Source organism: Leopardus geoffroyi, chromosome D1 (genome assembly GCF_018350155.1).
Source record: "Leopardus geoffroyi isolate Oge1 chromosome D1, O.geoffroyi_Oge1_pat1.0, whole genome shotgun sequence".
Lineage (NCBI taxonomy): Eukaryota > Metazoa > Chordata > Mammalia > Carnivora > Felidae > Leopardus > Leopardus geoffroyi.
Window position 1 is genome coordinate 31,159,989 of NC_059329.1, and position 21,945 is coordinate 31,181,933.

General features: G+C 49.7%; 1 protein-coding gene across 2 annotated transcripts in view; it reads right to left on the bottom strand.

The window, feature by feature from the left end:
• B3GAT1 (beta-1,3-glucuronyltransferase 1) overlaps positions 1–13,164 on the bottom strand; it is a 30,294-nt gene extending 17,130 nt beyond the window's left edge. The window contains exon 1 of one of the 2 annotated variants that reach the window (XM_045483537.1): positions 13,020–13,164. The gene's annotated coding sequence lies outside the window, so the exon portion shown is untranslated. The remainder of the gene's footprint in view (positions 1–13,019) is intronic. The other variant, XM_045483536.1, reaches the window with a different exon arrangement.
• Positions 13,165–21,945: the final 8,781 nt, after the last annotated feature.

Below are 21,945 nucleotides of genomic sequence, written 5' to 3' on the forward strand. Positions count from 1 at the left end.
CTGTGCCCTGGAGCCAACAGCCCTGGGCACAATACTAGAGGCTTTCATCCTCTGCTGTGTGACTTGGGCAAGGTAATCTCTCTGATCCTTGGTTTTCCATCTGTAAAATGGGAATAAAAATAGTGCATCCCTCACTAGGGTTGTTAGGGTAATTAGGCAAAATAAGTTTAAACTATCTGACCCATGATTGGTGCCAATAAAAGCAGCTATTTGCAACTGCCAAACTTACTTACAGCCCAGAAGGGGGCATGAGATGGATCTGCTTGGCCTTGCTTCTTTCCAACTCCCTCCAGCTGAACTGGCTGCTGGAAGGCAGGGTGGGAGCCACAGATCCTGAAAGCCCCATATCACCCCCGAAGGAGGAGGCAGTGAGGAAGGGTGGCTGGGATAGTCAGAACGGACACCTCCCTTCCTCAAGTGCTAACATTGGCCTTACACAGTGTGAGGACATTGATAACTACCTTTGATTTCTCTTAGCCTCAGTTTCCCCATCTCCAGTGTGGAGTTGTTATGCCTCTTTTATTGTCCGGCATATTCCACTGTGACCTTAAATACAACATGACTAAGATTCAAGTATCATCTTTCCTCCTAGAGCAGCTCCCCATCCCTTCCTTCTTTCTGTCATCCATCTTCTGCCAATATAAAAATCCCAGAAATGCCCTGGATCCCTCCCCCTCTTCACGTAAGGTGGGCCTCAGCTCCTTTGGCCTGGCCTGCCCCTAGGCCTTGAGCTGCATCCCTCCAATACAGGTCTGGGTCATATCTTTGCTCCCACAGCCACCCATTGTGATCTTTCTTCAGATTCCAGCCCACTGCCTGACCCTCACCCCCATACTGACTTGCTCACACTCAAAACCTTTTGCATCTCCTGCTGACTGTAACTTACTTAGCTTGGCATTCAAGCCTCTTTGCCATGTGGCCCAGCCCACTGCTCTAGCTGCACCCTCTTCTATTTCCTATCCACTTTCTGTCCACAGCAGTCTCTGGCCTCTACCATCCAGAGCCTTCTCCTCTCCCTGCACTACTTGGGGAAGTTCTGGTAGCTAGAAGACCTACTTGGTTCATTCAGATGGTAATTGCCCATTCCCATCTAGGGCCAGTGTCTGAGCCAGCCCCAAGAGAAGAGGTCTCAATTTAGAGTCAAGATGCCCAAAGAGCAAGCAAGGCCTGGCTCTCACAAGCTAGCATCTCCCTTATTTCCTTCCACCTGCAACCTTGCTTCTTCACCTTGGCCTCTGACCCCTGCTGTCCCTCTTTGCCAGACCTCTGCCATCACCCAGCATGGTACGTGTGTACCTGACCCTGCTGGCTGTCACAGCTCCTTATCCTGTGATAGTCTGAGTATCAATTTGGTGTTTGTGGCCTCTTACCTCTTACCACCCTCTGTAAACTGACTGGGGAAGATGTCAGCCTGGTAAAGGTGACTGAGATACCCTGCTCCCCATCCTCCTGAATTTGTAATTTCACTCAGGAGAATGGCCGGACTGAGTCTTCCATTCTGACAAGTCACCAAGGCTGTGTCAGCTAACTACACAGCACCCCTTCAGAGTGATTTAACAGGGCAGCAAGTTATTTCACACACACACCTGAATGCAGATCTGTGCTCATGGCCAGCACACCATCTGAATGAATGCACATGTGTTCATGGGCACATGTACACACACTCTTGGCTGGGTTTGGTTATTGCTTCTGAGTCCTTCTGGAGAATCCCATGATTGGGTCTCTGTTCAAAGGAAGGATTACCTTGTGTGCCCTTGGCATCCAATGGCCCCAGATCCTAGAACATAGAGGTGGACAGGCCAATTTACCTTCTCTGTGGTGCTGTGGGTAGGGGGCAGCCTCCCCTAAAAACTACTGATAAAATGACTCATCCCAATAGGGATCTGTAACTTCCCAAATGATTTCATACTGGTGATCTCATTTAATCAATAAACCCTTGTAATTCCAAAGTTTTATTGATGTTTTACAGATGAAGAAAACGGAGGCACAGGGCATTGAGTGTCCAGGCATCCTGGGTCCAGTGAGACAGCGGCTTAGCCTCATGTCTGTCTGAGACCTGCTCCCTAGGTGGAAGTGACCCTCACAGGGGCCAGGCAGTGCAGCTGTGACACCTCTCCTGGTCCAAGCTCACTGCTGGCTGCCTTCCAGGGACATGCTCCTACCTCTTCACTGGGCTCAGTGGAAACTAGGGCTCCTCCTCCTGGCCTGCATGCGTATACTGGGCATCTGTGCTTAAGTCACCTCCCTTGACCCTGTCCATCAGAGTGGGTGTGACCATGTATTTTATTACCAAAAACAGGGCCCTCCAGACCATGCTGAAGTGATAAAAAAAACAGGAGTCAATGCATCAGGAATAGACATGCTCAGGGACTGTTCTGGGCACAGTGGGCAGTGGTCCCCTTAACTGGAGCCTGCTAACACTCAGTATGTGGTGCCCAGCTATGCGTATGAGTGCCAAGTTTGGACCCAGTGCTTCTCCCGATTCTGCCAACTCCCAGAATTGGATCTTTGCTCCTGCATGAAGCGCAAATCAACATACTTGGTTTGTTCTGTGAGCAAATCCAGAACAGCTCCTCTGTCCTCTGCATCATGAGCTGTGGGAGCACTGGAGTTCTCACTCACGGTTGCTAGGACACCTCCCCATATCCTCTGCCTGCCCTGGCCTCACCTCACCCTCTTGGAGACAGGGGTGCAGAACTGGCAATGCATATCACCCTGGCACAGGTCGAGGTTGCACCAGGATACTGTCTGGCCTTGGATTCCACGTATGGTTACAGAAAAATGCTTGTGAGCCTTTCCTGCCCAGCTTGCCGCAATACTTAGTGAGCTCTGTGAGAGGTGCAGAGAAGCTCAGGACGTGTGGTGGGGCCTTGCCTCCAAGTGGCACACACTCATGGGGTCAGGCCACCACAGGTACCTGCCTGAGTGGGGATGAGGGCAATAGGAGTGGAGGGCTCAGCAGATTCCAATACAAGATGAACAGTAGGGGCTAGTGGGACAAGACAAGCAAATCATCAGTTGCTAGTGGAACAGCGGTCAAGAACCACACAGGTATGACCCTCCTTTTCTGCCAGCCTAGCAGCAGCAGTGGGGATGGTCTGCTCCCTGCTGAGGCTGAGGTTAGAGAACAGTCTGGAACCCAGAAAGACCATGGTACCCTAGCATCCTGGGCTTTGGGAGCTGGGAGGGCACAGCTCTCATATCATTGGCCCTCAATTACAGAGGTGGCCCAGGGAGGATGAAACAAGCGAAATGCTGGCCTCAGTGGATGCCAAGCACTTGTTGCAATGAGGGTCCACATTATGGAGCCTGGCACAGGACATGGTGACTGACTTGGCATCCATTAGATCTCTGCAGACCAGCAGGCAGGGCATGTGACCAGGGCCTGGGGACTGGAACCAAGCAGGCCAGGTAACCTGAGGGTCGATGGTGAGGGTGGACTGGGATAGCCATACAGAGCCTCTCAGATTGTGGGTGATGCTGGCATTCAGACACCTTCCAGGGAGGGTGTAAGCAGCCAATGCTAGTCTGTCCCCATAGCACCATCTTTCCCACCCTCATGTCGTTCAGGCTGCTGTCTGTCTCAGTTTCTCTTGGAGCTGATGTCTACATAGTTCTGGGTGAGGGTGCTGACCAGGTGAGACCATCCTGAGCTCTATGCCCTCAGGCTGCCCTTCCTTCTTTGAAACCTTCCCCAGCCATGCTCTTCTCCAGGCCTGAGCACTCAGTGTCCATGCAGTGAAGGTTCAGCCTTGTAACCTTCTGTGCACTTATTGTTTTTCATGTTTGTCTCCAGCTTCTAGGCCATGGGTTCCCCTGGGGGCACCAGGTCTTACTTAAGTACCTCTGGATCCCACCACAGAATCCAGGCCCTGACACAAAGCAGAAGCTGCACCAATACCCCTGTGACTCTTACTGGACTATTTTTGGGATCAGATGAAGGAATCCATGGAAAAATCTAGCATGGGGCCTGCATACAATTAACACTAAAAATGTCAGATAATGTAAAGTAAAAGAGTAATTATAACCACCACCACCACCTTGTTTTAAGATTCAGCTGAATTCAAGAGCCTGAAAAAGAAGGGGAAGAGAGAGGTGAGCACTGACCAGCCTCTGGGGCAGCTTTTCTAGCAGATTCCTCCCTCCATGGACAAGGCTGTGCTGAGACTGGACTCCACAATAAGCAGGCACATTGGCATGCAGCAGTGTGATAAACAAAGGTGCAAGTGTGCAGTGGCCTGGAGAAGGCAGACTTGCCACACACACAGGGAGACCATGTCCTGGAAACCTGGCGCCCTGGCCCTGGCCCCTCTAGCCCTGTGCTGACCTCCAGGTCACCTCCAGCCCACTACAGAGTTTATAAGCTCTTTCACATACAGTTGCCCATGGCTGCCTTTCTGCACAGCTCCCTTGGGAAGGCACTTCTTTCCTTGCTCCTCTTTCACAGATTTGGAAGCTAAGCTCAGAACTGAGAGGCTGTGCTATGGGTAGATGGCCAGGGCCTGTCCTGGTGTTGGGACACCTCCTGGTACTGCCTCCCAACATCAGTTCCATGTTTCTGCCCAATCCCCTGAGACACACACTTAGGCAAGGACTGGGGATGTTGAAGGTCAGGTGCCCCCTCTTCTCTTTTCCTGCTTCCAGAGCTCTCAGAGAATGGAGACTCTCACAGCATTGGGGCTGACAGTTGGCCATCAGCAGGGGTCTAGGGCCATGCACCTATGGGCCCCCTCATTCCCTGGCTTTTCTCCCCTGGAAGCAGGCCGGATGCCTGGAAAGCTTCATCTTCCACCTCGGAGGCTGCTCAACTTTCTCTCTTACTTGTACCTTATCCTTTAGATCCCTCCTGGTATCAGCTAACCCTGTTGACTGGATGAGGAATAGTTAAGGAAAGGTGTTGAAGGTGGTTGGGTACAGGGAGCCCAGCCTCAGAAGGCCTGGGAGTCCAGAGTGGACAGTGTGTGTTCCCCCCGTGAGCAGGCAGGCGTGAATGTGATGAATGGAGGATCCCTAAATCTCAGTCCCCCAGATGGTAGATTATGCTGACATTATCTATATGTTTTACCGACTGTGTATTATATAGCTAGCAGCAGGGTGGCTATGGATCATAAAGATGGAGCCTTAACAGCGCAAAGCCATGTGCTAAGGTAGGCTTGCCACATACACAGGAGCTCTCTGAGGTCACCAAGGGCTCCTGCCCCCAGGGAAGAGCTCTGGGAGTACAGGGAAGATTTCTCTCTCAGGGTCCTGAGAAGGTGGCATGTAGGGAGGGGTTTGGGACAGGATTTTGGCATCCCTTCACTGGCAGGTACCTCTGCCTAGAATGTTTTTCTCCTCATTATTCCTCAGTGCACTGAGCTCCTGTTTAACCTTCAAGGACTGGGCCAGGTGCACTTCTCCTGGGGAATGCCACACAGGGGTAGGCATCAAGGATGCTCAGTTGTCACTGGGCAGTGAAGGGAGCAACCAGAGATCCTCAAAAGATACCATTCTCTTCAAATAAAATGGGGCTTCTTTTCTGTGCTCCTATGCTACCTGGCATGTAGGTTAACTCAGAGCATAGAGGTCTCTGCTGGACCCTTATACTGAGACACCCCCTAAATGAGAAGGTCAAGTGGGGAGAACCACCATTACCTAGAACTTTTTGCTCCATGGCCTGGCATCAAAGAACCTGTCAACTGGATGACTGAATAAAATGCAGTTGACATATACAATGGAATATTATTCAGCCTAAGAAAGGAAGGAAATCCTGACCCATGCTGCAATATGGATGAACCTTGAGGACATTATGCTAAGTGAAAGATGCCAGGCACAGAAGGAAAAATACTGGATGACACCACTTACATTAGGTATCTAGAGTAGTCGGGCTCAGAAACAGAAGGCAGAACAGTGGTTACCTGGGCCAAGGGAAGGAGAAGTGGAAAGATGTTGTTTAATGAGTATAGTTTCCAATTTTCAAGATGAAAAAGTTCTGGAGATAGATGGTTGCATGACAATGTGAATGTACTTAATACCACTAAACTCTGAGAAATGGTTAAGGTGGTAGATGGTGTGTGTGTGTGTGTGTGTGTGTGTGTGTGTGTGTGTGTAGTACACACACAAAAAAGAACTGGTTATCCAGAGGTCTGGTTAGATCTGTCAACAATGACACGTCCCTTAGGGCCTCACACTAGGCAGGGTGAGGGGATGGCGGGGCTGGGGGCTTTCATGGCATCAGGGCTGGAGTGGGCACCTGTGTGTAGTACCAAGTGGGGCTCCTGGGTACACCTTCCTGCTGGCTGTCACTGGGGAGCACTGCTGTGTGTACACATACACAGGGCACCCCCCAGAGGTTCCAGATGTGCTGCTAGGAGTGAGCAAGATGTAGTGGAAGAGTGTGTGCACACATACACAGACACACATGAATGCACACACATGCTCACACATGCATGCACACACACACACATCCTTATACATGCACACTCATGGCAGCTTGCTGTGTCACCCAGTCATGGGGCTTGGGAAGGGACAGAGATGGAGCAGTTGGGGCATTTGTTTCCAGAGAGATTTATGAGTGGGAGAAGAAGTTAGTATCAACAAGTGATGAGTTAGGCTAGTAATACTTCAGCTTAAGTTCAGAAACTCTGGCAGAAAAATAAAATAACATGTCCAGAGGCTGTACGTCAACCTAAACAGGCTGGTGGCATGGACAACCTGCTGCCCAGAAATGAGGCTCCTGGATCCTGGTGTGAGTTCTGGCCAGTCACTCTTTTGGAACAAGGGGTTGTCCTTGGTCTGCGCTCCATGCACTAAGAGGGTAGAGAAGAGAGCACAGGGTACTGAGTGGGGGAAAGAAATATATGCCCAGGATGGCCAAAGGGAAGAGGCACCTCCTTGAAGTCCATCATGCGGCCTATTTGGCCTGGATGCATTATTCCATTAACTTTGCCTCCCAGGGGACAGGTCACTAACATCTCTGGGAGTCTGCACGTACCTATTTCCAAGGGCATCAGGATGCTGGTGATGGGGGAGGTGGGCTGAGGAGCATGCCCAGATCTCCTCAGGCTTCAGAAGACATCCCTGAGGAAACCCTCAATCAACCACTGGGGACCCTGAGTGCTTTAGGTCTGGGCTGAGACAACCTCAGTCTCAAGATATCAAAGGCCCCTGGTGGCTCACTCAGCCTGATGATTTCCAGGCTGACCTTATTCCTTTGGTTAGAATGTGCATGGACACAATACTGGGATAATGGTTCAGTGATTTAATTAAAGTTTTGTATGTATTTTTAATGTGTTGCCTGTGGTCTGAAAGATCTAACCTTCCCTGGGGTCTGTCAGAGATAGTTTGGTTAGTCTTCCCGGGCCATGTGTCAGAGGAGGAGAGAGAAGACTCATCCCAGCCTGTGTGAAAGAGGCCTTGGTGTCTCAAGCGCTGGCCTCTTAGCCCCAGCCTGAGTGAGGCTGTTCCTGCTGCCCTGATGTGCATCTCTGTCTTGATAAGAGGGCAGGCGGCTGACAGAGAGGGAGAAGCAGGGAGCTGGGAGACTTAGGTCATGGTCTAGGATAAGGCACTACCATGCTGTGTGACCTGAGATAAGCCAGGAACCTCTCTGGGCATTAGTTTCCTTATCTATAAAAAGAAGGAAGCAACCAAGAATCACAGAATCCAAATTCTGGGCAAAGCCCTGCAGGCTAGATAGTTTTCAGTGTTTATCTGATACTTTGTGGCTATGGATGGCAAATTCTTGATTCTCAGACCCATTTCCTCTACCAAGGTAAATGGTATAAGTCAGGTAGGGCAATGTTCATATGGCTCCCACTCCTCATATTTTAGATGAGGAAGATGAGGTTCCACGAGATTCTATTACATAGTGAGCTGCTGACATAGCTGTGTCCCTGGGTTAGCCAGCTGATCACCTCATCCTGTCAGGCCAAGGGCCCTTCTCCCTCCTTGCTGCTTCCCTCTGTTGAGCTCAGGACAGTGGCCTCCTAGCTTTCTTTCCCTCAGGACAAGGGTGGGGTTGAGCCCAGGCAAGAGCCCCTTAAGTCTCCTGCTCCATCCTCACTCAGCATGATGCTGGAGGCAGCTGGGGCCTCATTTGCTCATTTTGAACCTCTGGGGGCTTAGGAAATGCTTTTTGGTGAGAGTGGTTCCAATAAAAAGAGAATTTCAGGTGCATCCACTTCCAGAAATGTTAGCTCCTGTTTATCTGGAGGTGTCACGGACAAAGGAAGACATATTCCTCATCTCATTGTATCTCATCAGGGGTGTGGTGCAGGGGCTATTATTGGGCTACATTCCCATCACAGGTGAGGAGACTGAGGCTTAGGAAGCAAGGTCACATGCTGACGACTGACAGACCCAGCACCTGGCATCATGCCAGGCATAAAGTAAGCTGTTCAATGTTTATTAAGTGAATTGTTAAATAAATGAATAATAAAAATTGCTAGGCAAAGCACTTACTATTGCATGTTCTGGGTGATCACCATGATTAACTGTAATGACTTGCTCTGTCCTCATAAATCTCCTAGTATTATTCCCATTTTTGAGATGATAAGTCTGAGGCACAGAGAGGTTAAGTAACATCCCAAGGAAACACAGTTATTAAGTAGCAGAGCAATATTTGAATTTAGCCAGTCAGGCTCCAGAGTCCATGCTCTTAGCCATCTCACTAAACCATCTATGTCAAGTTTAGAATGGCACTTTCAGTAGAACTTTCTGTGATGCTGGGAATGTTCTGTATCTGTGCTGTCCAGTATGGTAGCCACTAGCCACATGTGGCTACTGAACTCTTGAAATGTGGCTGCTATGAATGAGGAACTGCCCACTATGGGAGGGAAAGCAGCCCATCCTACATCTAGTGTTGGGCTACGCAGGTTTCTGAATAGCGGTCAAATGAATAGTACAGAGTCTTGAGCCTAAAGAGACGTGTGGCCTCAGAGGCCAGATTGCCCACCTGCCCCATAAGGAAGGAAGCAAGACAGAAGTGAAGGAGAGAGGAGAAGGCATGAGCCCAGCCAGAGAGGACTGGCAGAACCAGGTACCCAACCTCAGGTCTGGTACTATAGTTCCACTCCTAATACCCAATATTGCTTTCTTGTCTCTGCTCCCTCCATGCTTCTTCCCTTCATAAAGAGATAATAAGAGCTCACATTTCCCACATACAAGAAGAAAGAAGCCCTGCCCATGGCTCTAATACTTAGCTGTGAGACCCGCAGCCCTGTGGGCAAGGCTTATCCCTAAATCCAGTCAACTCTTGGTGATCCAGACTGAGACTCTCCACTTTTGGGCTTATCGGTGGCAAAGCCCTAATCCCTGCCAGGCACTTTGCTGGGAGGCTGCCTGCCCTGCTGTCAGCTGGTATGCACAGGGAGCACAGACTCATTTTAATATTGGCTGGGGCTGAACCTCATTAGAAAAGTAAATTTGCTGTAGCTGCAAAAAAAAAAAAAAAAAAAAAAAAAGCAACCCACATAACCCTTCCAAAAGCTAAATAAAAACCCCTGATTTTGGATTATTTGATGCCTTATGTTCTCAGCACTGGCCCAGAGCCTGGAACACAGTAGGTGCTCAGTCAATGTGTGTGGAAGTGAACAGAATTTTGAGTGATCTCTGTCCACCTTGTCATCTTTCATCATGGATAATAGGAGGTCACAGAACCAGAGTTCTTCTAAGTTACACAAATTGTTTTAGGGGAGCATTGGCTGATAAATTGGAACAATTACACTGACTACTAATGAGACATCGAAACATTGTTGATGCTGTTTCAAGGAGACACCTAGAGTGTCCTTACAACACAGGCATGCCCCAGGTGGGCCAGGGGAAGGCCCAGAGTCTGGAGGTGTGGCAAAGCAGATGGGGTGGAACAGCATGGGGGGTGGAGAGACTACAACCATCCCAATGTGACTGGTTTCAGAACTGGCCAGAGAATTGCTACTCCAAATCCTAGAGCCATCCAGATCCTGGAAGAATAGGGGGGGAGGTTATATAAAATAAGTACATAAATTAATATCCATCTAGCACTTCACTTAAAGACAGCCTGGTGAGATGAGGCTTCCTCAATTTACAGGTTTTTAGGAAACCAGGGCTTAGAGGGCTCAGTTTTTCCCAAAGTCCACTCAACTAGTCATAGAGGGAACAGAGCTGGGCCCCCCAGGCCTGGCTGAGAGCCTGTGCTCTGCATTGTACTAATTCCTTTCCCCATAATGCTCTTCAGCAGGGTCTCCAAAGTTCTTGTCTGGCAACCTGGGGGGTCATGAAAGAGGTTTTTCTTTTTCCTTCTCCCCAGAGCCAGTCTCCCCAGAGTCGACACCCTTCCCTACCCCACTTCATCCCAGGACCAGGAGGGGCGGAGGGGCAGGGTCCAGAAGATGGGAGAAACCCTCAGCACTGGGGGATGGGCCTGAGCAAGAAGGTCTTCCAGAAGACTCTTGATCCAATAGTCAGTTCCCTTTCTGCCTTTGGGCCTCCCTCTGAACCACCCCTGCATTCATCAGAGCCATGGAAAGAGCATTCCTCAGGAGACTGTCCTCCTGATTCCCTGAGGAGTCCCCTGCCCAGGCAAATGAGTGCTGATACCTTGGAGCTTGGGAGAGCACTGGACAAACCCCAACTACACTGCCAGGCAAGCCAGACCTCTGCCTCTGGGCCGCCTGCCCTGTTGTTCTGTGAGCGTGTTTCTGTGTCTTTGTTGTCTCAGGCTAACTCCTCTGCCTACCTCAGACTCTCAGATTCCTTCTCTTCCTGAGCCCTGCCTTTGCTTCTCCTTCAGTGTCAGCAGATGGGAGCTCTCAGGCATTTCTATTCCTCTTTTCTAGCCAGACTTAACCAGCATGTTCCCCTACCCTTAAGCCTGACTCCCAGGCAGCTCACCCTACTGCATTTCTCACACTTGCAAAGCTCCTGCCTTGTCTCCTCACCCTATGCTTCACAACAAGAAGTAAAGCCGACTTGTTTCCCTCACCGCTCAAAAACTACTATGGGAAAATCCAGGTCTATCCAGAGGCCTGAGGCAGGGGACTGGGCTAGCCCCACTGGCATCTTCCTCTACAACCCCTGGTCTCTACTGCAGGCTCAAATCCTGTCACTGGAGCTGTCCCACCTCAGTGATTTACCTGCCCCATCCTTCAGGTGGACCAGTTAGTGCCTGCTCATCCAGAAACCTATATGCACATATTCAATCCAGCACATGTAAGCTTCCAACATGCCTAAAAATAGAGTAATTTCCAAGTATGTAGGAACAGGTAGAGAAATGGGCACAGCAAGCCACTTAGCTCCTGTGCTGAATGGGCACACATTCATTAACCCTCCTTCTTCCATTAATGCTGGCAAGCCATCTTGCTCGCACCAAAAGGGGAAGCGGCAAATGGCGTGCAACTCTAGAACCTTTGGGGTGCTGGGGATGGACTTGGCAGAGTAGACAGTCTCTTTGAGGGTCTTATGGGAAGGGTCTTCATTCCATATGAAGGAAGGGGGGTCTTGTCATTTGGTCCAGTAAGGGCAATAATGGTCACCAGTTAAGCAGGTTCTGGGAGCAAATGTCTCAATCTCTGTGGTGGCTATTGGCAGAGGTAGGGAGACATGAGGCACAGAAAGACAAATCTTAGAAAACCCTACAGCGTCAGTCTTGTGAAGCCACTTGCCCCCATAACCCCAGTAACTTAAGAAGCTATGTGCCCCCTGTTTCCACACAAACACATAATAACTTCACAGTGCTATGCACAGGACACTCACACCTGATCCTTTTACAGAGCATGCCACAGAACCCAACCAGGTCCCAATGGGTCCTCCATCCAGACTGGTAACCATGCAGGCAGAGCTGCCCCACCAGCATAGGGCTAGCAACTGTCAGCAGAGGTCCCCTTTGGAGTCCTGTGAATTGGAAATCCCTGGAATCCCTTAGCGCCAGCTTCTACTAGAATTCATCTAAATAGTACATGGCTGGGGAGTCTGGGTGGCTCAGCTGGTTGAGCTTCTGACTTCGACTCAGATCATGATCTTGAGGTTGATGAGTTAGATCCCAGCATCAAGCTCTGTGCTGACAGCTCAGAGCCTGGAGCCTGCTTGGGATTCTGTGTTTCCCTCTCTCTCTGTCCCTCCCCGACTGATGCTCTGTCTCTCTGTTTCAAAAATAAATATAAACATTAAAAAAAATGTAAAAAATAGTGCATGGGTGACACTAGGCCTGGCTGGGTGGAGGCAGGGGAAGGGGAGGTAGTCAGGGCTGTTTGTTGATTGATGTATTATATGTGTGTGGGGGAAGGGGTGTCTCTTGACCTTAGTTGCTTGGTACCAGGCTGTCACCTCCTTTCCCTGGCACTGTTAGATCCTGTGGCTTCCTCTATTCTTTCCTGCCTCACCTCTCAGCCTCCTTTTCAGAAGTTGTATCCCTCCCTTTGGAGGGATCAGGACCTCAGGCCTAAGCCCAGATGGAGGAGGCTGGGTGGTGAAGCTGGTCATGCCTCCTTCCTCCTGGCTACGCTGAGGGTCCCAAGGACCCTTTGTCATCCTTGCCACCTCACAACCTTTCAGTCTCCCCAGCAGAGTTGCAAAGCCTGGGTCCCCTGAAGAGAGTTAACTTGCCAGCGCCTGCAGCCTCAGAGCGACTGGGGATGGCTTTGGGGAGCAGGGGTGCGGCAGGTGTGCGGGCCCCTGACTCCTCCGGCCACCAGGAACCACCTGCTGAGGTGGAAAGGGACCCAAGAGCTAGAAGCCTGCGCCAGTTGTGAGAAGCTGCCGAGAACCAACTCTCCCCTTAAGGCCGACCGGAGGAGGGCAGGCATCGCCCGGGTTTTGTTTCGCAGCCCCCTCGGTAGCAGTGCCTCCCAGCCCCGGCCCGTTCCCGGCCGCTTTCCAGCTGCCCCCGCTGCGCGCGCTCGCGCACGCACACACGCACACACACACACACACACACACACACACACACACACACCCCATACAGACACACTCGCACCCAAGGAGGACATGGCATGGGTACTGATGGGGACGCATAATGGGGCTCTGTGCGCGGCGGTGGCTCTCGCGGGCGCGGGGGCACTGACCTGCGGCGGCGAGTCCGGATCGTCCCCGGCGCGGTCCATGGCGGGCGGCGGCCCCTACGCGCCGACTCCGGCGCCCCTTGGCTGCTGCCCTGGGCCGCGCTCACCTCCCTCCCCGGGGGCTCTCGGGCTCCGGGCCCCCGGGGGCCACTTCATAGCCGCGGGGTCCGCGCACCCACCCGCCGCCCCGGCCCGGCTCCTTCTGGGCTCAACGAGGCGGCGGCCGGAGCCTGGGAGCGCGCGGGAGGGCGCAGGCAGGGAGACAGGGGCGGGGGAGCCGGGGAGGGGGAGGCACGGGGTACCGGAGAGGGGGTGAGGCGAGGGAGCCAGGCCCTGGGGACAGCGAGGGGGAGGCGCGGAGCGGCCGGAGCCGAGCCGACAGGGCCAGCGCGGAGTCCCCTCGGCAGCAGCGGATGCGCCGGTGCAGCCGCGGCTCTGACAGCGCCTGCCGCCCCGCCCCCACCCCTTCGTTCCCCACCCCCACTCCCCCCGCCCCCGCCCCCGAGAGCGCGCAAGCTGCCGGCGGGACCCGCGCCGCTAATGGGCGGTACCAACCTCGCCAGCTGAGGCGGGGGGCGCGAGGAGGAGGAGGCGACCCCCCCTCCCGAGATTGGTATCACCCCTCGCCCCCCTACACACTCGCCCTTCCCAGCCCCAACAGCACCAGCTTGAGGAGCTGGAGCAGGGGCTGCGGGCGGGGGCCGAGACAAGCACCACCTCGGCTCTCTAGAGTTAAAGCTCGCCAGACCCGCTGCCTGCACCCCCATCCCACCCCGCCTCCATCCTGGCTGTTCCTGGCGCCCAGCTTGGCAGCCTTTCTCAAAGGGTGATTGTTTCCGGGCTGGGCAGTTGGGGGGCGGTTCTCTGGGACTGGGAGGCAGAGCTGGGGAGCGGGGAGGGTGCGGCTCCCTCCTCGGTTTCAGGCACCCCGGAGTGGGAGATAGCTGGTGGGGGCAGGGGTACCTGCTGGGATACGGAGCTACCTATGTAGGGTGAAGACGGGGGTCCCTGGGCGCCAGCCAACAGAGCGGCCCCACCTGTGGGCACTGCTGCCTTGTCGAAGGGCATGTCCAGCTGCCGAGTGTCATCTTCAACTCCCTCTCCCACAGTGCCCTGGACATTCCAAAGAGAAAGCAGGGGGGCAATGCGTGGGGTAGAGATGGACTGGGAAGGAACAAGGAGGAGCAGAGATGGAGAGAAGGGGGCCAGCAGGCTATCTAGTAATTTCCCAGGGTTCCTTGGGCAAAGAAGCCCCAGTATATTTCCTGCCTGTGTGTGCCAGGAGGGCCAGGGGAGTGTATGACCAGGGAGTCCTTGTGTATGCATATGTGTGTACATGTATATATGGGGTGTAGATATAGCCATGGCATGTAGCTATCTATGGAGATACTTCCAAATGCTCTTGTGTCAGGTTGCCAGAGACTTAGAAGCTATCCTTATACCTGTTTTAAGGGTTTGTACCCACAGGCTGGTCTTCCTCCCGGACACTTGTAGTCAAGGCCACCCTGTGTCCTCTTCACAGCCCCAGGAGAGGCCAGCTCCTATTGCTGGGGTTCTGGCCATAGCAGGGCCAGAGAATGTCAGTGTTTTTTAGAAGCTCAAATTCTTGCTCAAGGTCTGATGCCTTCTTACCTCCACCAACTCTAGACCCACTGTCAGGCATTGCTGAATGAAAGTTGTACCACCAGTCAATGTGTTTCTATGTACCATGGACTGATGGTGAGAAGCAGGGGACCTCTTTCCCCACCACCTTCCCTCTCCTGGTCAGTACCCAGCCAGGCTCTGCCCTGCTCCTTCCCTGAATATGTGTGGTGGGTGGAGGATGGGGTAGGGGCAGGGGCAGGGGCTTCAGAATCAGCTACTTTGATCAAGATCTTAAGATGTGGAAGGGGCCTCATCGTCCATACCATCTCACAGATATTTGAAAATATAATTAATTACTGCTTCTGGTGACAGCTGTCCCTCCCTCTCATTCCCTCTTCCTTTCCTGTATTTAACAGCCCTCTTCACCAGCAAGGAAGTTCTTCCAAATCTAACCTGAGTACCTTCTGCTGCAGCACAGGATCATTTCCTCATTCTCTTAATGAAGCATGAATTACAGCAATCCCTATACTTTGCTTTTTCCTTCCCTATTGAATAACCCTTGTTCCTTTTACTCTGCTAAGAGAATCTTTCCGGAGACTATGTTTTCCTTGTCTCTACATTCTGCTCCCTGCTCCACACCAACTGGAGCAGGGGAAGGGCAGATGCTGGAACAAGAGAGGGCAGATCAGGAGAGCACAGTGGAGGGGCCAGGCCATGAGTTTGCATGGAATACAAACTGCCTCTCTCCCCAACTAAACCAGCTGGTCCTGTTCACACACTCACCAAATGGTAGAATAGAAATGGCTTACAAGAGTTGTTAGTTCTAACCCCTGATTTTATGAACAAGGGAACTGGAGCCACAAAGGATGTCATCATCAGCAATGTGTGAACTATGTGCGTGAGGGTGTGCCAGAGATTACACTCATTTTCCATCCATTCTCCCAGGACAGGACATAACCTTCATATGGTAAACTCAGGCAATGGAGAGCTTCAGGCTGATTCTGAAGATACTACCTGAGTGACTAGGTAGTTAGTCTTTTCACAGACAGTGTTTTCAGTAAGAAAACCAGGGGTCTCACTAAACAATCACCAGTCCTCTCTGGTCCTGACAGGCTGTGGCCAGTTGGATACCTTCTGCAGGTGTTCTCTGGTGCTCTGCCTTGCACTAATGGGAGGTTAGCCAGATGGAACAGGAAGGGTGACAAGCTTTACCCTCAACATTCTTATGAGAACAATAGTGATAATAAAACGTCTTTCTAGGGACCTTTCTTGCAATTTAGCCCCAGGCTCTGTTTATAGAATTTTTTAATATTAATTTTTAGAGCCAACTTAAAACAATAATGTGGGATTAAAATTAGCATGATAAGCCTCAGTGAAGAGAGAACAGCCTGCCATTAGTTTCGGTGGGAAGTTTTGGCAACACCCCAAGTGCGTGAACACATATAAATACACAAACAACTATATAGACACAAAATGTGCACACAGAGGCAGATACACATACAAACACACACAACTCTTGTATTCCTCCAGTGCGCTCATGCATGCATGCATACACCTATGCATACCAGAACCCGCCCACACATGTAGATGTATATGTGCACACACATATACACACCAGTCCCCACAAGGTGGTTGGGCCATAATGATTGCCTTCTACTCCTTTTTCTGTTTTCCTGCTTGCCTCTTCAGGTCTCTGGAAACCCTTCTCTTCCACATCTGGATTTAGTGCTTCCCCTATAATTTAGCCCTTGCTCCAAACACCTGGAGCAGTTCCTGAATCTCCTTGAATGATTGATCTTCCCATTCCCCCTCTTCCCTGCCAAGAGTGAGCCCCTCTTCTCAGAGGCCCCCAAAGCCTACCACCAAAATGTTTAGTATGCAAAGCCTGGGTCTGTCCTCTGGGACAAGCTATTATGTGTTTATTGTGTAGTTAAATAGGAAGGGAGTCCTGTCCCTGCTCGGGTCCTGGCACAGCTCCTACAATCTGACTCCCAGAAGGGTTCCATAAAACCATCATCTGCAATGCAAAACCCCAAAAACCATCTGGGAGGGTCTGTAGGTTTTCTCCAAATCACCTGTCCCCTAATTTAATATGAATAACAGTTTACTCTTATCAGTTAATTTTTCCCCTTGTAAGTTCCCTCTGACTCTGCTGGCCTCTCTTTCAGCAGGAGCTTTGGCCTTCTTCTGATTTGTAATGAAACTTCCTTTTCTGACTACCCTTCCTCCTCAGCTAACCAAAAAGTCCAGAGAGATAACAGAAAACAGCTGAGCTGCTCTCTGCCTATCTGGGATCCAGTGCTAGTCTTTGCTCTCTGTTGGGGCCCCCATTTCTAGGGAGCCACCCCCCACCCTGGAATCTACAGCAGTGATTTTGCTGATGTGAATGTACTGGTCCACGAAGACTCCCCCGGGCCCCCACATGCTGCATGTGCTCACCCATTATTGTAGCCCCTACCTCACCAGAGTGGTGGGAGTTGAGAGGAAGGACAGCTGCACTCAGGCTGGGCAGGGCGGTCAGGGTGAGTTCCCCAGGGCCCTGGCACACCTCACAGCATCTGGCAGGCATGCATGACCTGCTCCTCAGTGGCTCTCGCTGGATGTGTGTGCATGTGTTGTTTTGGGTGGTTGAGCTCATGGCCCAGAGAGAGAATGGAGAGGAAACTTTTTAGCTGTTCTCTTTCATCAGCAGTTCTCTGGTCAGAGCTTTGGATTTTGAACATTATTGCTTCCCCATAACAAATCAGAAATGGTCCTTGGGTTCTCAGGACTCTCAGACCTCCCACTGTCTCCCTCTTTCTCTCTTTAGCAGGTCCAGGATCCTTCCTGAACTACAGCAAGGAGGCTGAACTTGCCCTTCTCAAATCCCTGCATCCATGGGGAGGGTGCAGTTGCATGGCTTTAGACCCCCCAAATTATCTCAGTTTCTAAAATTCCAGTATAGTTAACATACAGTGTTATATTAGTTTCAGGTGTACAATACAGTGATTCAACAATTCTATACATTACTCAGTGTTTATCGTGATAAATGTACTCTTAATCCCCTTCACCTATTTCAGCCACCTGCCCACTCACCTCCCCTCTGGTAAGCATCAGTTTGTTCTCTGTACTTAAGAGTCTGTTACTTGGTTTGTCTCTTTTTTTTCTTTGTTTGTTTTCTTAATTTTCACACATGAATTAAATCATGGAATTCATCTCTCTCTGATTGACTTATTTCACTTACCATTAGAGACTGTAGATCCATCCATGTTGCTGCAAATGGCAAGATTTCATTCTTTTTATTGGCAAGTAATATTCCACTATATGTATACCACATCTTCTTTATCCATTCCTCAATAGATGAACACTTGGGTTGCTCAGTGTGCCAAACTATGGAGTTTGAATATTGTAAATAATGTTGCAATAAACACAGAGGTGCATATGTCTTTTTGAATTGGTGTTTTCGTGTTCTTTGGGTAAATACCCAGTAGTACAGTTACTGGATTGTAGGGTACTTCAAATTTTAACTTTTTGAGGAACCTCCATACTGTTTTCCAGAGTGGCTGCACCAGCTTGCATTCCCCCAACAGTGCACAAGGGTTCCTTTTTCTCTACATCCTCGCCAACATAAAATGATCTCATTTTTGTTTTGCTTTCTTTTTCCTGTGGCTGAGGGAGGCGTGAGAGGCTATGGGAGGAGAGCCCTGTGAGTTGGAGGTGCATCCCTCTGAGGCAAACTTGGGACCAGTCTCTGTCCTCTTGGGGTGGTGAAAACCACCCGAGGTTGCCCCTTGACCTCTTCAACTACTCCCTAACTATTCCCCAGAACCCATTCCTCCCAAGTCCCTCTGGAACTCCTTATGGCCCAGGTCTGGGTTAGTCACAGTGTGAGCCCTAGGGTCTCCCTCAGTTCCTTCAAGAGCCTTCTCTGGCCCTGCTGCTCTCCCCCTGCAACCTCTCCTGACTGAGGCACCTCAGGAAGTAAACTGCCTTCCTCTCAGTGCCATCACATCTTCTCTGGGCTTTTCTGAAGGCTCTTATTGATGCATGCATGCTTTCATTTGTTTAGCTGATATTCTGTGCCTATTATAAGATGCTCTTATGCCAGACTCTGTGCTAAGCATCAGGATAGAGCAGTAATAACAGATGTAGCAGTAAATAACAACAATGAGCAAAGTTAATTTTCATGAGTCCCTTTATATGTACCAGGTAATGTTCTAAGTCTTCACATGCATTAACAAATTTCATGATGTTTGTTTATGAGGCACTGTTTATGACAAGGTTCTATTATAAATTCCATTTTATAGGTCAGGAATCCAGGGCATAGTATTTAGGTAATATAATCAAGGTCACATGTTTAGTAAGTGAGAAAGTTGGCATTTCATGCAGTCAGTCTAATTCTAGAACTCATGCTGTTCATCATCCCAGTATACCTCAGGAGCTTATATGCTAGGGGTATAATAGACAAGCAAACACGCTGAATAAATACAAATATTGAATGAGATATAAGAAGGAAATCACAGGATCAAGAACTAGGGAGAATCCTGAGAGGGGCTTTTTACATGAGAAGATCAGGGAAAGTCTCCATCAAGAGTTCACAGTTGAGCTGCATCCTGCAGAATGGTAGGGCCAGTTGCATGAAGAGCTGGAGAAAAGAGTCCCAGCCCTAGAGAACAGCAATAGACAAAGTTGGGAGGCAAGAAAAGGCTCAGTGTGTTTGAGAAACAAAAACAAGGCAAGTGAGGCTGGAGTGTGGAGAGCAAGGACAAAGTGCTGTGAAGTGAGAAGAACATTCTCTTTCAGAGTTTGAGGATTCATGTGCATGACCGACCTCCTGCACAAGTGTCTTCTAGAGAAGAGCTGTTCAATAAATATGATGGATGTAGTTGCTTAATTTCCTGCCTAGACTCCAGGGTGATGGGCAGACATCTTAGACCTCCAGTGTGAGCAGAGCTTCTGGAGAAGTGACTCCTTTCTCCTGAGCCTCTCTCACCTTCTTTTTTGAATTTGGAAGACATAAAGAAGGACTAAGAGTCTTTCCTTATGGGTGCTTTGATTTCTCTCATTCATTCATTCATTCATTCATTTATTCCACCCAATTTCTGGGAGCCTGTTCTGTGCCAGGACTTATACTAGGTGCTGAAAATAGAGAAATGAAAGATATGGCTCCTGCTTTCAGTCTGGCAGTCCTCTCAAGCCTGAGGTTTCTGTGTTTCCATTTGCCATCTGCTTTTCCCCATGTGCCCTACCACTGGATTCTTCTGAAGGCAAGAAGAGGGATGAGTCATCTGGGAGGCAGGTAGAGACTGGTGTGAGGCTTCTGTAGAGGGCAAAATGTAGGAGGGGAGGAGAGAGGAAGCACTGGGCAATGACCTCCAACTTTTTCCTTATTGCCCAAGATGCTGGGTGTCATGACTTCTTTTGGATAGGAAAGGAAGAAAAGGAGTCTATAACAGTTGCAGGCAAATTTTAGACTTAAATTAGTGATTTTTAAAAATTTTATTTATTTAAAAATTTTTAATGTTTATTCATTTTTTGAGAGAGAGAGAGAGAGAGAGAGAGAGAAAGAGAGAGAGAGAGACAGAATCTGAATCAGGCTCCAAACTATCAGCACAGAGTCAGATGCAGGGCTTGAACTCATGAACTGCAAGATCATGACCTGAGCCCAAGTTGGATGCTTAACTGACTGAGCCACATAGATGCCCCTTAAAGTATTAATTTTTGATCAAGCATATTCTGGAAGAAAATTTGATATCAAAAAATTTGAGAATTTTTTTTTTGTGCTCAGTGTATCGGAAGCAGACCTCTCTCCTCCCTCTCAAGATTCCTTAGATCTGTGAATTTCCTTCCTTCCTTCCTTCCTTCCTTCCTTCCTTCCTTCCTTCCATTTTTCTCTTCTTTTTTTTTTTTTCTCCTGGAGACATGAGAATGGCAGAAGTGAGGAGGGGATACTCAGAATCAGTGAGCATTGATGCTCTTTGCCAAACTTGCATGTGGCCTGATCTATGTATTATGGAAGACAGAAAAAGAGAGAACTCACACTAAATGCTCTCTGACAGCCTCATTGATAATGGGAAGCTGAGGGGACTGAGGAACACGTTCTTTCTGGCTTTGTGAAACAAGCAAGAGTCTGTCAGGATTTCTGGGCAGTGAGGACATATGAATGGAAAGGGTGCTGAATATCTAGAATCAAACTTTTCCTCAGACTGGGAAGAAATGATGGAGGCAAGACCAGTTGAAAGCCTGGAAACTATTCAGCAGTCAACTGTTCAGTGAGATCCCAAAGATTGAAGTCTTGAACTTCCAGCTCAGACAATTAGCCCTCAGGCCACTGTGGCTGCTCACCAGGTAGCCCACACACAAATGACTGCAGCCAGGCCTATAACTGGGAAAACTCCCCTTCACCTGATTGCTACTTCCTCACTGCATGCATTCAGGGTCTGTGTAGGGGAGCTGGTGATCTGTTCTCAGATAGACTACTGATGGATAAAGGGGCTAAGGAGTTAGGGAGAGCTCTAATAGCCCTCTGGGGTAGAGCACACATCTGATAGTTCTAATTCTCCAGCTCCATTTTCTGCAAATAGATGGTCATCTTGGGCTTTCTGGTCTCTAATCCCTCATTCAGCAAAGCAAACACCCTAAATCCTCAATAATGTAGGTTTTACTGTCTCATATACATATCTATGTTTCAGCACCGAGGCCAGCACCACTCATGAGCAGCATATGTTCTTGCATCTGGACATAAGCAATATTAGGACTCTGGAAGCCCAACTTGGGCTTGGCAGGAGGGCTTCACATTGTGGAAGCCAGGCTGACATCCACATAGAGCCCTGTTTATAGGCCCTGTAGCTGTGTTTCTTTGAAAAAGACAGAATCTTTAAAAAAATTTTTTTTAATGTTTATTTACTTTTGAGAGAGAGAGACAGAGTGTGAGTGGGGAGGGTCAGAGAGAGAGGGAGATACAGAATCCAAAGCAGGCTCCAGGATCTGAGCCGTCAGCACAGAGCCTAACGTGGGGCTTGAAATCGTGAACTGTGAGATCATGACCTGAGCTGAAGTTGGCCGTTTGACCTACTGAGCCACCCGGGCACCCCAAGATAGAGTCTTCTTTAAAATGACAACTAGATAAGACATAGAATAGAAACAACGTATTCAGGAAAGGATTGGAAAAGGTCAAGAGGGCCCATTTTCCAAATGAGGGGGCTGACCTAGATCATGATGGCAAATCAATTTTATTTTGCATGCCAATTTCAGTAATTCATTCTAGATGTGTGAAGTGTTGTGTGAAGTGTTGTCTGAAGTGTTGTCTGAAGCTACATCTGTGGTAAGCAGGACAGAGTGCCATGACCTATTAGTAATTTTGCAT